Source organism: Bombyx mandarina, chromosome 07 (genome assembly GCF_030267445.1).
Source record: "Bombyx mandarina strain Sakado chromosome 07, ASM3026744v2".
NCBI lineage: Eukaryota > Metazoa > Arthropoda > Insecta > Lepidoptera > Bombycidae > Bombyx > Bombyx mandarina.
Window position 1 is genome coordinate 7,565,385 of NC_143214.1, and position 23,273 is coordinate 7,588,657.

Here is a 23,273-nt window from a genome sequence, read left to right on the forward strand (position 1 = left end):
GTATAAATAAAACAAATAAATTCAGATGGCGTTAATGCAATGCTGTGTTTAAAACGCAAATAAATACACACGTTAAAATCCACCCACACATTTTTTCAATTAAGCTAAGAACAAAATAGAAATAAAACCGAAGACATGAAACGAATTGAAACGGGTACCAGTTCGAGAATCCATTCCCTTGATGAAAAATGTGTCTTTCGATGTGCCTTTCACATACATACATGATTATGTCGGTTTAATAATATCATTTCAATTTCACAGTACGTGAGTATCTTATTTGGCTTCGGGAGAATTAAACACGATAACGTTATTTGATGTGGAATAGAAATGTCAACTCAAATTTGGCTGTAATATTATCTCAATATTTTTTCATGCTTAAACAGGTAAACGTATATTTAATCCACCTTTACATTACGTAAAGGATTTACTAATGATCACGGACTATGTAAACATGTAAGTATATTGTTTAGCTTCATTTGAACAAAAACACGTGCTTCAGTTTCTTCAGCAAACAAAATGCCTCTGAACGAATATTAAGCTGGAAGTAAATGAAAGTTGTTGTGATATTTTTTCGATCGACATCAAGCAACGCGTTGTTGTTCTTTATTACAAAATCAAACATTTCACATTCACAGAAACATCAAACAGAACATTTATTCTATCAACAGATTATTTTTATGGGCTAGTTAAGTTATTGCATAGCTTTTATCGCGGGCTTTGAGCGCGGCGACCGAATCAAGAAATTCCGTAACGAAAATAAAACCTATCACCCCCCACCTTGCCTACCATGTAGTTCGCGTTCAACACATTCACACGTTGTGCTTGTGTAGTGTTTGTGAATAAGGGCGCAGCGTGACGTCGCACTGGATGCGCATCATGAAAAGTTTGCCCATCTCGCTCTCGCGCGGTCTAGCTTATGTGTGTGAAGGGGACAATCAATGTTTTGCTTGTGTTAATGTTTATAAATATAGCGTGGTCTTATTTTATTATTGTTTTAATATTAAATTATTGTTGTCTAATTATAATTGCATAAGTTGATAAAAAATGCTATGCAATAGCTTTACCGCGGCAGTCTCCGAGTGCCATTTGTGTTTTTTTTACTGTTATTCTTTCATTCTTTAACTTGATGATAAGTTAAGTTAAATTAAATAACGTTACTGTTTAGTTTTGATTACTACTTACATATCTAATGTATTTTTTACTTCACTATACGGGTCAACCGGCTCACGGTCTAGGCGATTTTAAAAGTTCGCCCTTAGACGAAGGAGAATATCGCTGCCTTCAGAAATGAGGCCGAAGTTTGATTTAACTTGTATTTCAGCTGCGCAACATTTCAAAAATAAACGCAAGACTGGTTCGCTACAGAAACACACAGGATCGCGATATATGACTATTTATTATTCTATCTAAAGGAAACAAGTACCGACAATGAGACTATTTGAAACTAATTACATAATAGTAATTTGATTTCGATTGAGAGTTCAATCACTAGCTTTTTTAAAATACTTAAGAAATCATGTGCTCTGAACCCAATATAATAACAGTTTTTTTTTTTTGCAACAGTTTGCTTAATTATATACATAATCTAAAAATGTGCTTTGATTAAATTGGACGATCATGTTTTCTCTTCTCAATGATACTGTAAACTAGTAAGTACAGTAAGAGATGAGCTTCCATTTCAGTAAGCGGTCTAAGACTTACAATTCTATTTCCATTAAAGTGTATCAATTTTGGCTATTACAATGACTTCATCTGCTGAGCCTAATAACTTCTCCCTGTCAACCGTCTTTCGCTCTGTCGCTATTTTTTGTTTCACGGATTTTTTCTTCTCTGGTTCATATAATGAACGTTTTTGATATTTAAATTTTTATTTCTGTTCTGTCTGTTTTATCGATCGGTCTTAAACCTTTTAAAAAATGTGTCTTAATAAAATTACCATACGTCTTATGAAGCTACAAGCATATTTTCATGAAGATTAGCAATTAAAGAGTACTTCGCTTTGTTATTCATTTAATGTTTGTAATTTAACAATAAATGAAAAGGCATTTTTATGTGCACCATGTGACTTATATTTCCAAAAGTTAAAATTGAAAATAAAGTGTTTTGCGGCGTTCACGTTGTTTTGTCTATTGGCTCCGTTAACCATTTAATATCAAGTGGGCCGTAAGCAAGTTCACTCATCTGCACAGTAAATAGATAAAAATATGTTTCCACAAGATCTTTCTCGATGAGAATTTTGACGAATGATCTTCTAAAAACTAAAATAAACATAATATTCTACGTAACTGTGTGTACGAGCACTTTCGCAAATAAAATGAGTTCGATAATATTATAATTAAAGCTATGAGGTGTTAGTCAAATTAAACCACCCGCACAGTTTTTAAAAACACTTTCAGTTTATTGTCTTATATTATATTAAAGCACATAGAAGGGGAAGAGGAAACAAATAAACAAACTTCAACTATAAGCTAAACTTAAAGTTAAGCAAGACTATGCGCAAGCACTGCGAAGCGGGTTAGCGGGTAAAATCATGCGAGTATCCGACGGCAAGACAGTTTACGGACTGCTGATGAAGTGCGCGCGCGCGCGGTAATTGGTAATCAGAATGTGCTTATAATATTCAGACGACGCAACCGCTCGAACTCTGACGAATATGTCTATTTTATGACACCCGTAGGATGAGTAGGGTACTTATTATTCTAGCATAGCATAACATAACATACATACACGGCCATTTCGAGAAAAATCCTTGTAAATTTAATCAAATTAGAGAGAGAGAGAGAGGGAGTATTCTTTATTGTACACCAACAAAAGAAACAATGCGAAATTAGAATAGCATTTGATAAATAATTAGGTATATTAAAATACAAAAATAGAGGCATGGAACAGGGGTGTTGTGATTTTGTTTTTCAAAAAAGGCGACAAAACCTGATTGAAGAACTACAGGCCCATAACACTGCTGAGCCATGTCTATAAGCTGTTCTCGAGAATCATCACGAACCGTCTCGAACGCAGGCTTGATGACTTTCAGCCTACCGAACAAGCCGGTTTCCGAAAAGGCTTTAGCACCATAGACGACATACATACGCTGCGGCAGATTATACAAAAGACCGAAGAGTATAATCGGCCACTATGCTTGGCGTTTGTGGACTATGAAAAGGCCTTTGATTCCATCGAAACTTGAGTGGTCCTTAGATCTCTACAGCGGTGCCATATTGACTATCGGTATGTCGAGGTGTTGAAGTACTTGTTTAACAACGCCACCATGTCAGTCCTAGTACAGGAGCATTGCACGAAGGAAATCACGTTAAAGAGAGAAGTAAGACAGGGAGATGTTATATCTCCTAAACTGTTTACCGCTGCCTTAGAGGATTCCTTCAAGCTCCTGGAACGGCAAGGACTTGGCATCAATATAAACGGCGAATACATCACACACCTTCGATTTGCTGACAATATAGTTGTCATGGCTGAGTCGCTGGAAGATTTGGGTCAGATACTCGGTGACCTCAATAGAGTTTCCCAACGAGTGGGCTTTAAAATGAATATGGATAAAACAAAAATCATGTTCAATGTCCATGTTAAGCCCACCCCAGTAACTGTTGGGAACTCTACTCTTGAAGTTGTAGACGAATATATATACCTGGGACAGGCAGTCCGATTAGGTAAGTCCAACTTCGAGAGAGAGGTCAGTAGGCGGATCCAACTCAGCTGGGCAGCGTTCGGTAATTAAAAAGAGTGTTCTCGTCCAAAATCCCTCAGTGCCTTAAGACAAAGGTATACAACCAATGTGTGCTACCAGTGATGACTTACGGTTCCGAGACGTGGTGCTTCACAAGGGATCTTTTTAGGAAGCTCAGTGTCGCGCAGCGAGCTATGGAGAGGGCTATGGTTGGTATTTCTCTACGGGACCGAATCAGAAATGAGGAGATCCGTAGAAGAACGAAAGTTACTGACATAGCCCGTAGGATTAGCACGCTGAAGTGGCAGTGGGCAGGCCACATAGCGCGAAGATCGGACGGCCGATAGGGCGGAAAGATCCTCGAGTGGTGACCACGTACTGGCAAGCGCAGTGTGGGACGGCCACCTACGAGATGGACCGACGACCTGGTAAGAACCGCTGGGTCACGTTGGATGCAGGTGGCAACGGACCGGCCGCACGGGAGATCACTTGGAGAGGCCTATGTTCAGCAGTGGACAATGAACAGGCTGAGATGATGATGATGATGATGAAAATACTCACAAAACAATCTAATTTACCTAATACGTGAAACACAAAAAAATACCGAACGCACGATTTAGCGTGAAAGTTTCTGGATTATTTATCTTGGCTTATTGATTATATTGCGAAAGTCTACGATTCTCAAGAGTAAGCAGAGTTCGCGTGACCGTTTAAAATAAATTACGTATATTTCTGGATTTTTTTTTCAATAGAAGGGATCCGCAATTCACAATGGTCATAAGCTTGTCTCGATCTTTCGGAGTCTTGAGGTCGGCATTATTTGAATCATGAATATTGTATTACGAGTATATATGTTTATATTTTATTGATACAATGAATTAAAAATATAGAAAGGCAGTAACTAAAGAAGTGTTACATACCTAGTCAGGTCATAAATTCTGTCACATGTTTAATGTAAAATAATTGAAACAAGTTTATTCATTATGTAACCATTCATATATCAAAATGAATTTAACAAAACATAGATTCTTATGACACTAAAGTTTATTCAAAATGACCTCCGCGATTTTGAATACAGGCCTTCAATCTGCGCGGCCAGTCGTCTATCGCAGCACGAACGAGGTCCATGTCAATATCGGCGGCTGCCTTAATCAAGGATGTCTTGAGTGACTCCAAATTGGGATGAGGCTTTCTTTGAGCACGCCTTTTCCTCCAAGTGTTGCCATATCTTGTAATCTCACGGGTTCAAATCTGGACTGGAGGAGGGCCAGTCTTCGTGCCGGATGACGTCGATTTCACGCGCCGCCAGCCAGTCTTGTGTGCTCTTCGCTCTATGAGCTGGCGCCGAATCTTGTTGGAATACCCAGTGCCTGTTATTGAACATGGTATGAGAAACAGGTTCCACAAGGTTCGTCAGGACTGTATTTTGATACACAACTGCATTCGTTTTTACACCTTTATCACAAAAATGTACCTCTGTTAAGCCCCAATAAGAAACTCCCAACCATACCATGAGCGAGGATGGAAAATGACCTCGTTGGACACGCGGAATACGGTTGCTCGCTTCTTCACTACTGTGTGCGTACACCTTATCATTTTGTTTGTTGTAGCTCTCTTCTACGGTAAAAATTTTTTCATCCGAAAAAAGAATTTCCCGATATTTTTTTCCCGCGTACCGCTTCAACAAAGCGCGCCATCTCTTCAGTCTCAGGTCCATTAGACGAGCATTCAAACGATGTCCTGTTTTTCTCCGATATGCCCGAAGCCCTAAGTCTTCATTTAACACTCTTTTCACCGTGGTTCTGCCTAACCCCATCTGAAGGGCCAACAGTTTCTGCTTACGTTTGGGATTTCTTTGAATTCGCGCCTTCACAGCTTTTATCACTGCTGGAGTCCTAACAGACCGAGGGCGACCACTTCTTGACCTGTCATCTACACTAGAGTCTTCATTGTATCGTTTGATGGTACGATAAACGAATCTTTTGGTTATATTCAAATTTTTCAGTATGTTAAAAATTTGAATTGGCGCGTAACCGCAACGATGCAACGCAATAACTGCAACACGGTCTTCTTTAAGCGTCCACTCCATATTTAAAAATGAGTAAAATTCTAAAAGTATACATTTTTATTTTCATGAACAGTTCGAAATTCGAATTCAATAAACTTTTTTGTGGCCAGCATTCTAAAAGAAAAGTTTTTACTGTGTGACAATACTTATGACCTGACTAGTTATATCGACGATTGTTAGAATGATTTTCTGTATTGCGGTTTTTTGCCGTTACTAAAGACTTTTCTTGAAATTTTCACAGTAGACAGAGATGAATTTAGAGTTAAATATAGCCTGTATTTCATTATGATTGGAGGCTGCAAAGAAGTTATCGCCATTTAAATATTTTTTAAATTCACTTTTGTCCTGTCTTAAACCAGAAATTACGTAGCAAATAAAGTAGCAAATAACTGGTGGTAGGACCTCTTGTGAGTCCACCAGGTAGGTACCACCACCCTGTCTATTTCCGCCATGAGGCAGTAATGCGTTTCGGTTTGAAGGGTGGGACAGCCATTGTAACTATACCGAGACCTTAGTATTCATATCTCAAGGTGGGTGGCAGCATTTACCTTGTAGATGTCTATGGGCTCCTCTAACCACTTAACACCAGGTGGGCTGTAAGCTTTCCCACCTATCCAAGCAATAAAAAAAATATCGGCCTATTCTGCGACATATATAAGATCCTCTGATCACATTCGATAGTGATTCGATAGTAATATAAACTTCTTCTTTGGACTACCATCTACGACTTCTTTAGGTTTCTTTTAATATTTTTACCAAAGCAATTCGGAGAAGCGGTCTTATACAATTTTCATCAAATAATAATCTTTAACAAAATACGTTCGAGGCTGAACGAAATTAAGCACGAAGGCCTTTTTATTTCAATTATTTCTTTACATTAACGAAGCCACACGTTTTCAATGGTCTATTTAACGAGAAAAGTTAAGAAAACTCCCCAGATGAAAAGTTTACAAACTCCGCCCCCTAAAGGCACTCCGTATAATTCTTATTAATATTCTTTCAAAGATAAAAAAGAAGCTCCGTTTTTGCTAAAGTATATGATATTACTATTCAATGCGACTAGCTTGACACATAAATTCGAATTTTAATTTGTAATCACTACATAGTATAAAACAAAGTCGCTTTCTCTGTCCCTATATCCTATGTATCCTATATGTATGCTTAAATCTTTAAAACTACGCAACAGATTTTGATGCGGTTTTTTTTAATAGATAGAGTGATTGAAGAGGAAGGTTTATATGTATAATAAAATCCATTAAATAGTGGAGAAATCAATAATAAATTACAGTTTCCGAAGCGAAGCGAGGGCGGGTCGCTAGTTTTAGATATATGTATGATGTTGTCGCAAGCGGTAGTTGTTCGCGAAAACCAGAGTCGCTATGCACAAAATAAAACATGTGTGCAAACGGGAACATGTGTAGAACGGGAAATAAAGTAAAACATAACTATGTATATGATGATTTTACCAAACGATATTTTCATTCAAATAACTCTAAATTGGACCAATTGATGATATTTAATAGTAAATGTGAAGTTTAGTACGTTTGATACTTGAGTACCAAACATCCATAATTGTGTTTTTCCAAACATAAACTTACTCGTATGAAGAGATATTAATATGCCGGCGATCAAATCCCGCAGGCATATGTAAATTTTTGTAATGTAACGTACTTAACAGATGTTCACGAATCACTTCGACGGTGAAGAAATAGCATCGTGTAATAAAAATCGAAGCATGAGAGCTTTATGTTCATTAATTAAAAACATAATGCATAATTTGAGCTGGGCGATGACCATTCTGTCATGTTTATCGATATCAACATATTATTATCGTCTTCTCGCATTAAAACTGTATAATCTCAAAACTAACTAATTTTACAGGAGAACGTTTTTAAGGTCAAACCTTGTGATGTGATATTTTTAATATTAATCATCTTTGAAACATTATTTTTTTATTTTTTACCAGTTGCATTATCAGTCTTTTAAAGTCAAATAAAATTATGTATTAATTTTGTTAATAGTAGTCAAAACATAGGTAAACTAAAAAAAAAAAACTAAGCTACGCTCAGTATTTATAAAAAAAAAAACTGGTGATACCAAGTGATTCCGCATATTAACTCAATTTCTAATATTTCTAGAAATTGTACACTTTTAATGCGAAAAGACGATAAGTTCACTCAATCTAGCCTGTAGCCCCGACTAAGGTTCATTTACTAACTAATGCATCCATTAGTACTGATACTTATGATAATTAGATCCTCCTGAAAAGGTCAAGTCGATCTAACTTTGCTACCGATCCAAGTTTGCTTACCGTCTGCATGTACTTAGTACTCTTAACTTCTATGAAAGTTTCAAGCTGTTAAGTTTTAAGTACGATCTTCGGATGTATTCTCTAGGGTCTTTTATAGGTATTATAGGTTTATACTCTTTAAGATATTGATAGAATTGTTTAATTTTCGGAGTTCATTTGGGCGCTTTAATTTTGCTATAAGGCGTGTCATAAGGCGCTAAATACCTACCATAATTGTACATTTTATTTATTTAGAAAAAGGGGTCAAAAGGGTAGGTTTTTTGACTAAGAGTAGTCTAGAAAGACTCCATTGACTCAATTGAAACTTGGTGGTGCAAGGGAAAGTCGAGGGCAAAAGATCTCGCGGACGATCTCCAACACGATGGACCGACCTCATAAAATCTGTGACTCACTCCAACATAAATGATTGCTCTCACTCTGCGAAACACCGTGCCACATGGCGTCGCATCGCGAGAGCATCGGTATCGCAGGATCCGACTGATGCATGACCACGACCACTCTGTCAAGAGTGTATGAATAGGAAAGGAAGTCAAGAAAGACCATTGGTCTACTTCCAATTAATAATTTATTATTAAGTAATATTAAATATACTTAATGTTCTGAATTCATAATTGTCTAAAGAATTAGACGCCCAGCTTAATCGTATCATGCGATGCGTCTGTGCCAGGGTTCGAAAACCGCAGGAATATCAATTATCCTAATGAAATACGTACTTAATTCATGTCACGAATTGTCATTGAATGTCACCATGAAGGAATAACATCATGTTATAAAAACCAAACTCGCAAGAAAATTTAAATTTGCGTAATTACTATACATTTGAAACATAGATCACAATTCTGGTGGTGGGAAGCGGCATTCACATGATATAGTCTATGGGCTTCTCATATATATTGTTCTCACAAAAATTAAAATGAAACAAGGATAAAAGATATTATACCTTCACTAATTGCAATACGCGGTCTTAATGTCAGCCTTGAGCTTGTCTGCTCATAGATTACAAGAAAGGACTCTTGTTTAATGAATTACATGTTTCTTATTAAGGCTCCAATAGATATTAGGATGTTATTTTTCTTTGATTCGCAGAAATCAGACTTGTAATTGAAGAGTTGAAGGAGCCAGTAATCGTGTAATTTATGACCAAACAAAATTACTCCTTGGAACAGAACAGTGAAGTACGGTCAGAGGATTTTTTCCCTAATTAGAAAAGACGCCTTCGCGGCAGCCATAAATTACAAGTGTGCTGTTCTGATGGGATCAGATTTGAAATATACGAATCTTTACAGAGGGCGTTTGGGGTGCGTAGCGGTGGGTATTTTCATTCATTATTTTTTTATTGCCTTTGTAGTCAGAAATCAAGAATCAAAAATAGAAAATACTCAATCCACAACGTGCCTACAAAAAATATTGCGGTATTTTGGTCATGTTGCACTCAGGGATGCCAGCAATTTGGAACGCCTTGTGGTGACCGATGAAATTGAGTTAAAAAGGCCTAGAGGTAGAGATCCCAAACGATGGTCGTCCAAATAGCGGAGGAACTGAAAATACCGTCAGTGTCAGCGACGCACTCCACCAAGCTACAGAACGGGATCGACGGAGACAGCTAGTTGACGGAATCGGACGGAGTCACGATCCTCAGCAATGAGGACCGATTGAAGAGAGAGTAGTCAGACGAGTATACAGCCCAACTAATGGTGAGTGGCTACCGTCGCCCATGGAAGTCAGCAATGACAGGGGCAGAGCTAAACCGCTGCCTACCGTTAACTACTCTTCACAAGCCTTGTTTGAAGAAGGACATGTATACCTGTCGCAAATATATGGTGCTTTCCACTTTAAAGACAGAAATACAATTGAAGCTTCACGATGACTATATTCGACTATATTCGGGTAGCCCATTCATATTAGGTAAGTGGGTCGTAATTACATCTTCAAATCTGCATGTAATAAGTAAAAGTTACTTAACCTAAGCTTTGATCTTTAGAAGTCTGTCAGTTTGTTTTCAATAGTACGGTTCATGTTTAAACGGAAAATAATCGGTTGTGTTATTTTTATAATATAGTTATGTTTTAAGTATATAATGTATGTATGTATTTATTTTATTCACATCAAAATAAAGCTTAGCCCAGTAAAACTATAGCACAAACTGAGCTGTTCTATAAAGAGAAACAACATTTAAAGCTATTGCTTTACCAGTTTTATGTTTTTTATATTTCAATACTCAAAAATTTTTTAGTGTTTCTAATGTTTCTTCTTCTAATATTTCAATATTCAAAATACCATTTATGTCACCTTCACCTGTATATCATGTTGTAACCTCTTTTAAGATTAATGTCATAAATCGTATAGAGGTCACATGTATAGTTGTAGTAACGTTATATTTAAAAGAAATCCTTTGTCACGATTTGAATTATCAAAAAAATGTATATGTATCTAAAAATGTCTGACACGCGGGAATCGGGAAACTAGAAATATACAGTAACGCTTAGTTAGAGAACAGTTTTTGCGCGGTCATTTCGCAAAATTGGTCACGATTTCTTACGAAATGGGAAAAAATATGAATAGTTACTTGTCTTTGTCTCTTATTTAGCCTTGACCTTCAAACGAAAATGGGGTAAGCGGAGATGAAAGGAAAAAATATTCATATATTGTATTTTTGTTTGATATTTTATATTGCTAAAGGGTTTGAGTTTGTATTGTTTCATGGAATTCAGAATACAACCATCAGTAATTGTCTGTGGGTGATTACAGTAAGCTCGTCTAATATAACCACCAATATAACCAGAGACTCACTTTTTCCTGCAAATCTTTTGTGTTAAGTGGACATTGATGATACCTCAGGGAAGAGATGGGCTAGAACTATGATGAATAGAACGATGAAACATATTTGAGAGAGCACGATAAATATACAAAAGATACAAACTTTTCCGAAAAATTACGAAGGAAAATCTTTTCCCACTATATCTGTAATAATGATAGACATGCATAGACGTCACAAAATCATTTAGTCAAAGAGTTTTTTACTAGTGGTCCGCACGGGTAGGTACCACCACCCTGCCTATTTCTACCGTGAAGCAGTAATGCGTTTCGGTGTGAAGGGTGGGGCAGCCGTTGTAACCATACTAAGACCTTACCTTAGAACTTATATCTCAAGATGGGTGGCGCATTTACGTTGTAGATGTCTATGGGCTCCAGTAACCACTTAACACCAGGTGGACTGTGAGCATTTATAAAAACGTTATTATATTGAATTATTATACAACACTGTGTAATACTGCCATAACGGTGGCGAATGTAACAACATCTGACATGTTCAAACCCGCTAAAAGGCTTAGGCGCCAAATAATTTGACAGAGATAGGTAAGCTCCAAAAACATACATCCCTTTTTGGCAGTCGGCTAACAAGATGGCCGCCACCCTAAAGCTCTACGTTCTAAAAAATAAGTATAAGTAAAAAATAATAATCTCGTCCACGCATTTAGGCAATAAAAAAAAACTTGAATTTTTAAACAATAACATAGAAATTTTGTATTGTACATTTACCTAAACATTTGTTATTTCACGTTTTTCAAACTTAAATTTAGAAGGTGGATGTTTCAGAGTGACATCAAATTGCGCATAATTCAAATCAACAAAGTCAAATCTTTAATATATGATCACATTAAAAAAAACCACTAAAGTGCGTATGTACATATTAAAAATAACTACATCAAACACAGACTAAGTCTTGGAACTTCGTAAAGGTCAAGAAGTTCTTTCATTTGCTCCGACGGTACAAGGGTCCACTCTTGACTTTTATAATCTATATATATAAAAATGAATTGCTGTTCGTTAGTCTCGCTAAAACTCGAGAGCGGCTGGACCGATTTGACTAATTTTGGTCTTGAATTATTTGTGGAAGTGTAGAGAAGGCCTAAAAGGTAGATAAATTTGAAAATGCTTGAAATTAAATAAAAATAACAATTTTCCGGACGGATACCTTTTGTTTGTTTTAAGTTTATTTTATACAAAAGCTTAGGTCTTACATTTATCGATTGAGGCACTACGAAGTCTGTCGGGTCAGCTAGTATTCTATATAATACGCACACACACCTATATAAAATTAAGTGAAGATGGAGATGTGAGATATGGTTCAAACTACGGACCTCCTCGCGTCGTTTTCCTCATTACGTGACTCCCTCGCTGCTTCAGTTTCTCCCGTACGATTTCCCTCCATCTGCGATCCCTAGCTTCATGAAAGGCATTGTGGAAGCTGATATTTAAAGAAGATCGTATTTGGTCCGACCATCTCGTGGGACTGCGTCCTCTGGGACGTTTGCCATCTACCTTTCCTGTCACCATCAGCTGTTCTAGATTGTGACCCTTTTTACCAGCAATATGTCCGAAGAATTCCAGCACCCTACGAAGGCATATAGCTTATAAACTACGGTGAATAGCAATAAATACCAGATTATCCTTTTTAGACGAACTCGCGACTAACCTAGCGCTAAGTGATTACAGGAGTCTATAGATGTAAAGGAAAATAGCCACATAAAATGAAGCCTCAATTATGTTACGTAGATACCGGAGCGTATAGACATCTATAAAGCAAATTCCACCACCCACCTTCAGACATGGGGACTAAAGTCTCAGTTTTATAGTAAAACGGTTGCCCTGTCATTCAAATCGAAACGCATTTCTGTTTCACGGCAGAAACAGGCAGGATAATGGTGTCAGAAGATGTCGTAATTACGCAAATTATAATTTTTGTGGGTTTGTGTTTTATTGTACAATGATATTTCCTTTATCGTGTATATTATAACAATGTATTATGATTACTTCATCCCTTAAACTGGAAAGCAGGATTCACGGTAAAAATACATAGTAAGTGTAGATTGAAATTAAAAAATAATCTTTGACAACAAAACGAACTAACAATTAATTTCATATTTTTTATCCTGTTGATAGGTTGATACCGTCAGATTGTAAGAGCGAAGCAATACATACAATTTTTGTATTGTCATCGGCAAATTCAAAGATTCAGTTATTTTTATACAGAAAGGACTGGTGGCTCGGAGGCCTTTCCAGTTTCACCAGGACAGGTAGGCGAGCATGGGCTCAGCTAGGCAGCTAGGAGGGATGGGATTTGTAAAGATTCCGTTACACACAGATAAATAAAATATAGCCGTAAGCTTTACAGTACCCAAAACAATTCTACGAAAGCTACACGCTAATAAAGAACAAATTAAGTCATAAAACTACACTAAAAGTCAATGGCCATTTTATCCATCCACTTTATTTTCGTCCTCAGTGAAGACAGGATGGATTTCAAAATGTCTACTCGATCAATTTTGTCACGACACAATCTGCGCGAATGTCTGCAATATTTTATGATAAAATAAATCCTGCGTTCACTTTATATCTTGTTGCATCGTTTGACATAGTTGCATGCGGGAACAGCTAAGATTATCTCCTACACACAATCAAAGGAAAGTATACTTTAACTCCAAACAATAAGGGCGAATCGGCGTGAGCTGAACAGTAGTTGGTATTGTAAAGCATATACATAAATATTCCCGGAGCTTTGCTAAGGCTAGATAAACAACGTTGTTCTAAGTTGCATTCATGTGTGTATATGCGAAAAGAAAATTTATTCGGTATTTAAGTTAAACATTTAAAATTTAATTTTAGATTTAGATATTAGAAAATGTAGGTCAAAGAATCGATGTTTGAAGTTCAAATCAAGAAATATCAAAAGATATAATAGAAAAAATATGAAAATATTATATATTACATAATGTAATGGGAGATACGCGATTCGGACTGTTGAAAAAATGTTTTGTTTGTGATGGATGAAATTATATTTTATTCAATTTCATCTGCAAGTTTACCTAAAAAATGGTAAAGCGTATAAAACATTTATTTTATACAAAAAAATACACACTTTCTTGTTTTCTTCAACAACACGTTTAAAACAATTATTATTATAGTACACATACACATGTCAAAGCGTTTCCAGTCTACTGGCTACTGTCAAGTGAAAATGTTATGAATAATGTAAATGTTTACCCGGTATAAACGCGTGGTAACACGTGTGTTTGGTATTGTTCAGCAAGTCGACAAAATTCACACAAGTCAACAAAATTCACTATCATTATTGAAAATTACAGAGTGTGTATGAAATCCGTCAAGTTTTTATAAAGTTTTGGTAAGTTACAGCGTTATTCTGGCATACCAGGGGTGGCGCTTGGGCGCTTTGAAGGACCGCGCGTATCATTTTCTTTTTTTATTGCCCTTGTAAGCAGACGAGAACACGGACCACCTGATGGTGAGTGGTTACCGTCGCCCATGGACTTCAGCAATGCCAGGGATAGAGCCAAGCCGCTGCCTACCGTGTCCCACTATTCAGATATTATCAAAAATATGCGATGCCTAGTTTGTTTATACTGTTTTTTTAAAACTACGTGCAAATACTTCAGGTCAATTTAAATGCATAGAATGTACCAAATTCGATCGAAACCAGCATAAAATTCTGCAAGCTGTAAAAATACGAATATATTTGCACTTTCAACGACTGTAATATCTATTTTTATAAAATGGTGATAAAACTGCCGCCATAATTTCAATATCGATTCGACCATTGAATTTTCCTTTAATTTTAGAAAAAAAAACCCTTTTTCTATTGAGAATTATGTTATGCGCACGGTACGGCAAGGCGTTGAGAGAGAACAATAGTTCTCCCTTTCTCATTCCACCACCTCCTTCCGCGAGTGGTGAACTCGCAGAAGTAGGTCATCGCCTTCCAGTATTCATCGCTACCGAGTTACGACGGTTGGCAGCGACAGGTCCGGTCCTACCTTCGTTTTTTTTTTTATTGCCTTTGTAGGCAGACGATCGTACGGCCCACCTGATGGTAAGTGGTTACCATCCCCCATGGACTTCAGCAATGCCAGGAGCAGAGCCAAGCCGCTGCCTACTGCTTAATACTCTCCACAAGCCTCGTTTGAAGAAGGACTTAAAAGCAGGGCAGTACGCGAGCCTGTGCAGCACCGTATCCTCGTCGTAGTAACTACAGTGGTGGCACTCCTTAATCGGCTCCCTTTGGGCGACGAGGTGCAGGTAACGGTCGACACAGCCGTATCCCGTGAGCACTTATGTAGCTTGGAGGGTGAGACATCCTCGGTCGCGATTCGCTCAGTCCGGGAGGACCGGACGGATCGCTTCGATGTTCCTTTTCCCAAAAGCGAGATGCACCAAGCAGCCAGACTACACCTCGACCACAGCCCCCCGAGATCAAAGCCTTCGCGCTGAATTTTCGCCGCGCCGGGACGCGGTTGGTGGTGGTGGTGGTCGCGTCGCCAATCGTAATCCGCGACAAGCGTCGATGACACAACAAATTAATAAATTTAAAAAATTCAAGCAATGTAAGACAAATAAAATCCTCATCTTCTATTTATGCCATGTTTTAATTTTACCACCACATTGTATTTGTTTGATTATTTTCTATCCGGTATAATCCGTATAAATAAAGCAAATTTCTAAGACCCAGACCCAGAATAACTTGTCTATCGATTAGACTTTTTGTCAAAATGAGCAACTAAAATGGCCACCGAACCCCTAAGATACCCACATTTGTGTACCTCACAGCTTAATTTCCACTATAAACTATTCAGCAACCAACATATCCATCCATAAGTCATCATAATAGATGGTAATTAACGCTAACTTTAAGTGGGTGTTTGGTTGTGGCCCTTACGTTGCTGACGTCACTCGACGGCTACCACTCACGATCAAATTTATATGAAGTAGGAACGCTTGCCTACGTTTGCCGCCAGGGGCGCTGTTTCAACTGTATACTTGAGTTAACTTTAACGCTATCGAGAACGTTAAAAAACTCGCACTGAGCATACAGTACGAGTTGTATGCAACTCTAACTTCGACGAGAATAAAATATCCGATTTTTGTTAACGTATGTGTTACGTTAAATAAATTTTCGATAAAGTAAACGGCGACGCAGATCGGTGATTTAATCTCAGCGAAAAACCTCGAATTTTCTTCACGTAAATCTCATCGAACATTCATTTATCCGGAAATCTGAAGGCTCTCAGCATTTTTCAATATGGTGTATTCGCACGTGTACATTTCAATATTTATATAACCATTACATAAAAGTTGTACGGAAATTGCATTATGTGAAAATTATATTATTTAAATTTTAACTTTATAATCTCTCGTGTATAGTTGACATTTGATATTATTACTACACATCAGACGCTATTCTTTTAATTCTTAAACTTTTTAAGTGATCGTCGTATAAATGATATGACGCCTGGTGCATACAATATATCAACCAATGCAACTGCGCTGGTGTTCAACCGCAGGCAGGTTATACCAATTTTCCTAAGGAAATGCGTAATTCTATTAAAAAAAATCACGATTGACTTCCACGGTGAAGGAATAACGTCGTATAATACAAATCAAACCCGCAGTAATTATAATCTGCGTAATTACTGTGGGTAAGACCTCTTGTGAAGCCATTGTACTGTAAAACTGGGAACTTAGAACTCACATCTCAAGATTGGTGGCGGCATTTATGTTGTTAATGTCTATGGGTTCGGTGTGCTTACTACGAGTTTTTTAACGTTCTCGATAGCGTAAAAGTTAGCTCATATTTGTATGGAGTGGAATCGTTTGCGTACGTTTGCCGCTAGGGGCGCTGTTCCAACTGCACACAAAATTGGGTTAACTTTTACGCTAACGAGAACGTTAAGAAACTCGCGCTGAGCACGGGTAACCACTTAAAACCAGGTAGACAGTGAGTTCGTAAACCTATCTAAGCAAGAAATACATATTGATTGACTAGGACGGATATTTTTTAATACTATTACGATTAAATTGCGCCTAGAAGCTAATCATTACTATGACGGTAAGTTGCGCAATTGAGAATAGAGGATTTGAATACGAAGTATCGAATGATTAATGCAATAGCTACACAGCTTTAGGAGATACTTCTCCGCAGTGTTCTCTGTCAGCCAAGTGACAGAAACATAGCTAATGAACCAAATCAGTTTTTCAATTTTAGCAATGCAAGAATGGTTCGTATAAATGGAAATCCCAAAGGTCTTACTACCGCTTAGCTCGTACTCTCAAATCGGATACGGTAGTAACTATGCCCCCCCTCGTAGGCCCCTCAGGCCGACTCGCGGCCTTTGATGATGACGAAAAAGCAGAGCTGCTGGCCGATACATTGCAAACCCAGTGCACGTCCAGCACTCAATCCGTGGACCCTGTTCATGTAGAATTAGTAGACAGTGAGGTAGAACGCAGAGCCTCCTTGCCACCCTCGGATGCGTTACCACCCGTCACCCCGATGGAAGTTAAAGACTTGATCAAAGACCTACGTCCTCGCAAGGCTCCCGGTTCCGACGGTATATCTAACCGCGTTATTAAACTTCTACCCGTCCAACTCATCGTGATGTTGGCATCTATTTTCAATGCCGCTATGGCGAACTGTATCTTTCCCGCGGTGTGGAAAGAAGCGGACGTTATCGGCATACATAAACCCGGTAAACCAAAAAATCATCCGACGAGCTACCGCCCGATTAGCCTCCTCATGTCTCTAGGCAAGCTGTATGAGCGTCTGCTCTACAAGCGCCTCAGAGATTTCGTCTCATCCAAGGGCATTCTCATCGATGAACAATTCGGATTCCGTACAAATCACTCATGCATTCAACAGGTGCACCGCCTCACGGAGCACATTCTTGTGGGGCTTAATCGACCAAAACCGTTATACACGGGAGCTCTCTTCTTCGACGTCGCAAAAGCGTTCGACAAAGTCTGGCACAATGGTTTGATTTTCAAACTATTCAACATGGGCGTGCCGGATAGTCTCGTGCTCATCATACGGGACTTCTTGTCGAATCGCTCTTTTCGATATCGAGTCGAGGGAACCCGCTCCTCCCCACGACCTCTCACAGCTGGAGTCCCGCAAGGCTCTGTCCTCTCACCCCTCCTATTTAGCTTATTCGTCAACGATATTCCCCGGTCGCCGCCGACCCATTTAGCTTTATTCGCCGACGACACGACTGTTTACTATTCTAGTAGAAATAAGTCCCTAATCGCGAAGAAGCTTCAGAGCGCAGCCCTAGCCCTAGGACAGTGGTTCCGAAAATGGCGCATAGACATCAACCCAGCGAATACTGCGGTGCTATTTCAGAGGGGAAGCTCCACACGGATTTCCTCCCGGATTAGGAGGAGGAATCTCACACCCCCGATTACTCTCTTTAGACAACCCATACCCTGGGCCAGGAAGGTCAAGTACCTGGGCGTTACCCTGGATGCATCGATGACATTCCGCCCGCATATAAAATCAGTCCGTGACCGTGCCGGTTTATTCTCGGTAGACTCTACCCCATGATCTGTAAGCGGAGTAAAATGTCCCTTCGGAACAAGGTGACACTTTACAAAACTTTCATAAGGCCCGTCATGACTTACGCGAGTGTGGTGTTCGCTCACGCGGCCCGCACACACATAGACACCCTCCAATCCCTACAATCCCGCTTTTGCAGGTTAGCTGTCGGGGCTCCGTGGTTCGTGAGGAACGTTGACCTACACGACGACCTGGGCCTCGAATCAATTCGGAAATACATGAAGTCAGCGTCGGAACGATACTTCGATAAGGCTATGCGTCATGATAATCGCCTTATCGTTGCCGCCGCTGACTACTCCCCGAATCCTGATCATGCAGGAGCCAGTCACCGTCGACGCCCTAGACACGTCTTTACGGATCCATCAGATCCAATAACCTTTGCATTAGATGCCTTCAGCTCTAATACTAGGGGCAGGCTTAGGGACCCCGGTAACCGTACTCGTCGAACTCGACAAAGAGGTCGACGTGCAACCTAACCCATGCATCAGCCCGCTGAGTTTCTCGCCGGATCTTCTCAGCGGGTCGCGATTCCGATCCGGTAGTAGATTCATTCGCGAAACAATTGTTCTTGAGTTGTTAGGTCTCCTTCGGAGGCGCTCGGGCAGTTGTTAGCAAATCCCACCCCTCTTGGCTGAACCTTTGCTCGCCCACCTGTCCTGGTGAAACTGGAAAGGCCTTCGGGCCACCAGTAAACATTCAATCATAAAAAAAAAAAAAAAAAAAAAAATTTATGGAAATGACGTTCTACTTGCAATTATTATTTTTATTCAATACGTCACAAATAAATGATCTACAATGATACTCGTAATACTTATTTGATTTGTGTTACAGAAACATTACCAATATTATCATCATCGTTACATATTCAGAGATCTAGTGCGTAATGTCACTTAGAGGCGAAGCTTCTCGGGTCAAACCACCCGACCGGTGCCGAGGGGGAATTGAAAATTATTTTGATGGGTATTTTATGCTTTTTAATTATTACGATGAACAAAAATAATTGTTTTCCTTTATGTTTTCCGGCTGGCACTGATTCGTGTTTGTTTAATCTCATTTAAGAAATAAAGATCAAAAGTTCACAAATTCAGAAATTCAAAGTTACTGTTGGCAGGACCTCTTGTTATTCAGCACGGGTAGGTACCACCACCCTGCCTATTTCTGCCGTGAAGCAGTAATGTGTTTCGGTTTGAAGGGTGGGGCAGCCGTTGTAACTATACTGAGACCTTAAAACTTATCTCAAGGTGGGTGGCGCATTTACGTTGTAGATGTATATGGGCTCCAGTAACCACTTTAGACCAGGTGGGTTGTGAGCAATTATAAAAACGTTATTATATTGAATTATTATACAACACTGTGTAATAATGCCATAACGGTGGCGAATGTAACAACATCTGACATGTTCAAACCCGCTAAAAGGCTTAGGCGCCAAATAATTTGACAGAGATAGGTAAGTCGGCTAACAAGATGGCCGCCACCCTAAAGCTCTACGTTCTAAAAAATAAGTACTTGTCAAGAGGTCATCACCCTAATAATCTTCTATATGACAACTTCGGGATTGACGCTGTTTTATGACATCTCTTCCAAGATGATCCTAAAAAAAGGTTATATGTTCATCGAAATAAAGGTAAAAAAGCTATCGGCAGAATGAAATAAAAATAAGTTTTAGTTTGATTGGTAATTTATAATTGGGTATTGATTTTTTTCAAATGGAATGCATTGAATTCTTGTATTGTTTTATTGGACACTATGGGCAGATAAGTTCAGAAACCACTCCATTACACCGACTACCGGATTTAATGGGCACCACAGCTTGAAACGAAATCAGTGAAACCGGACAAATTAGAAAATATGGTGCGAGGATACATCCGAAAGTGTGTAAGAAGAACCACGTTCAACAATCCACAAAATGAACTGCGCTACGATAATTAAAAAGTTATTCTAAATTTTCTAAGTAAGACCTAAATTCTATTTATTATCTTTGATGGCAAGCATACGGCTTATCTACCTACTGTCCACACAGTAATATCAGAGGTACAGCTTTACTACTGCCTACCGTTGAAAACTGTGTGATGAAACCGCGCTTGAAAAAGGTCAAAACGTAGCGCTGACCGTGGAGGAAATCATACGCAAATATTATCTCTAATAAAGCACTATTTACATGTAGTGGTTCTAAGTAATACCTAACAGTTTACTAAAAATAATAATCAAAAGAATATTTATTTATATATTAATCCTCCTTGCGTCGGTTTCCTCATTACTGAGGGTCGTGGTCATGGCCTTGAAACAGTTTAAATGTTTCTCTGTCCATGACTCTCTTGGGATGTAATTGTGGTGGGTTCCCACGTCCTTCCACATCAGTATTTCGAAGGGATTTAGTCCTTCACGGCAAACTGGTCCCGCTCCGGGTCTCTGGTTGTATCCGGGGGCTGGGTTATTTCCCATATATATTATATATATTAATACGTGAAGCAAAAACGTTGTATCCCTTTTTACGAAAATTGCGCGGACGGAGGAGTATGAATTTTTTTACACTTATAGAGAATATAGAGAAGAAGTGCACAATGCTAATATTTTTTTTAAATAATGCATAAAAGATACATTAAATCAATAAAGAAAACATTACACACACTACATACCATGTATTTGACGCACCCACGCATGCATACTATTTATTATTAAACTTTTGTTCTTGACGTCTGTGGTCGAATTGAGAATAGATTAAATATTGTTTGTCTTTATTAATATTTTTTTATAGTGTAGCCTTGGCGAAATTTGTGATTATAGAAGTATAAAATACAATCATAATAGTGTAAAAACTTACAATTCTAATTAATTATAGTCGAATTTCGACTACTGCGGGACCTCTAGTAAACTATAATTCTATAAATTTATGTATCTATAAATCACTGCATTACCCATATAGTGTACCGTAATCACATTTTCAAGAATCAAACTCTTATAAAAACATTCAATATAACTTCAAAATAAATTGGTAAAAGCTATTCGACCAAATTTAATTGGTAAACGAATTAAAATAATAAATTCATTTTGTTAGGCAATCCCTATCTATCGCTGGTGACGTTGTTCTATCTGTCAACAACAATGTTTACTTTATCTTACAATAATACGCGGAGTTAACGGGGCGAGTCATAACGCTCTATCTATAGTTCGGAAAGATGTCATATTTATGTCATATTGACATCTTCTGCTCGATAACAATCTCACATTCTAATCTTCTGTAATATTATGGAAATATGTAACAGGAATTAATTAAACCTTAAGTGCTATTTTTGGGTCTTTAAAAGCAGACAAGCCTAGTCTCCAGACGATCAGTGTTAGTGTCACTTGTGGACGTCAAGATACCGGGGTCACAGAATGATGTTCCTGCTATTTTATCTTTTGAAAAACTAAATATAGGTCTATAAATTTGGCACATTTCTTGTGTATATATTCGATTTTACTGGGCTAGAGGGTGAGTTTACTGTACCCACAAAATTTCATTAAAAAGGCTAGTATTTAATTAAAAGTTAGATAGAGATGGATTATATTTTAATCAATTTTAAAACTTGAGATTATGTACTAGTCCATTATGTTGATTGAAGAATATTTACGAGTCCACTAAAAAACCTACAAAAAGATGGGTAGTAAAGTACTGCAATATTGGGTTTTTGGGGTCTGGACTTGTAGGACTTCTTCTTAACTCATGTGTTCTTCGGCATACGTAACTAGAAAATCCAATTTAGAGATACCTCTATATCCAACGCTTAATAAAAAACACTGGCTATCACACACTAAACCTTATGGAAACAGAAAAGTATTAAAAGCTTTTTTGGGTTTTCGTTGATAATACCCAAGTAATTAAATAAAATTGCTTTAGCGTCTAGAATTAACTTAAAATACATCTGATCTTTTTTTTTTATTGCTAGATGGATGGACGAGCTCACAGCCCACCTGGTGTTAAGTGGTTACTGGAGCCCATAGACATCTACGACGTAAATGCGCCACCCACCTTGAGATATAAGTTCTAAGGTCTGAAGTATAGTTACAACGGCTACCCCACCCTTCAAACCGAAACGCATTACTGCTTCACGGCAGAAATAGGCAGGGCGGTGGTACCTACCCGCGCGGACTCACAAGAGGTCCTACCACCAGTAAAACTGATCTAACTGAAACCATAGATAATACACATAAATTAGTACTGAAACTTCCATAAATACGTAGCACAGAATGACACACTACTAATAATTGCCTAAACTTGCAAAATTAATGATTTGAAGCTTAGAAGAAATATATTTGAAGTGTATATACTTATCATTCACTTAAAAATATTTAATATCGCAATAATATCTGCGAAAGAAAAGATAAACGTTTAAAATTTTTGAATTTCTAACAAAGTTGAAATCATATTAAGGCGTATTCTCTCTATTTCTAAATTGTTTGAACACTGCAATTACTTGGCGCCTACAATTGCGTTAGCATTCAACCCATTAGCATTAATAATATATGTTCCACATAATATTATATTAGGCTGGTGTGTGTTAGTAATTAATAAATTAGTAAAGCTGAAATTTAATTGTAAATGTGGGTGACTCACATGTATTTATTTATTTTATAATATTTTATTATAATTACACTACGCAACAACACATACATGCTTTATTTTATATCAACACATTTATTTATCACACAATCATACAAAACATTATTTACACTAAACAAAATTAAATTCACTAGTAAAGTCGGGCGATAACTGCAGTATAGCGGCCGCGATAATATTTCGCGAGTACATCGGTGCACAGACGAACCGGTC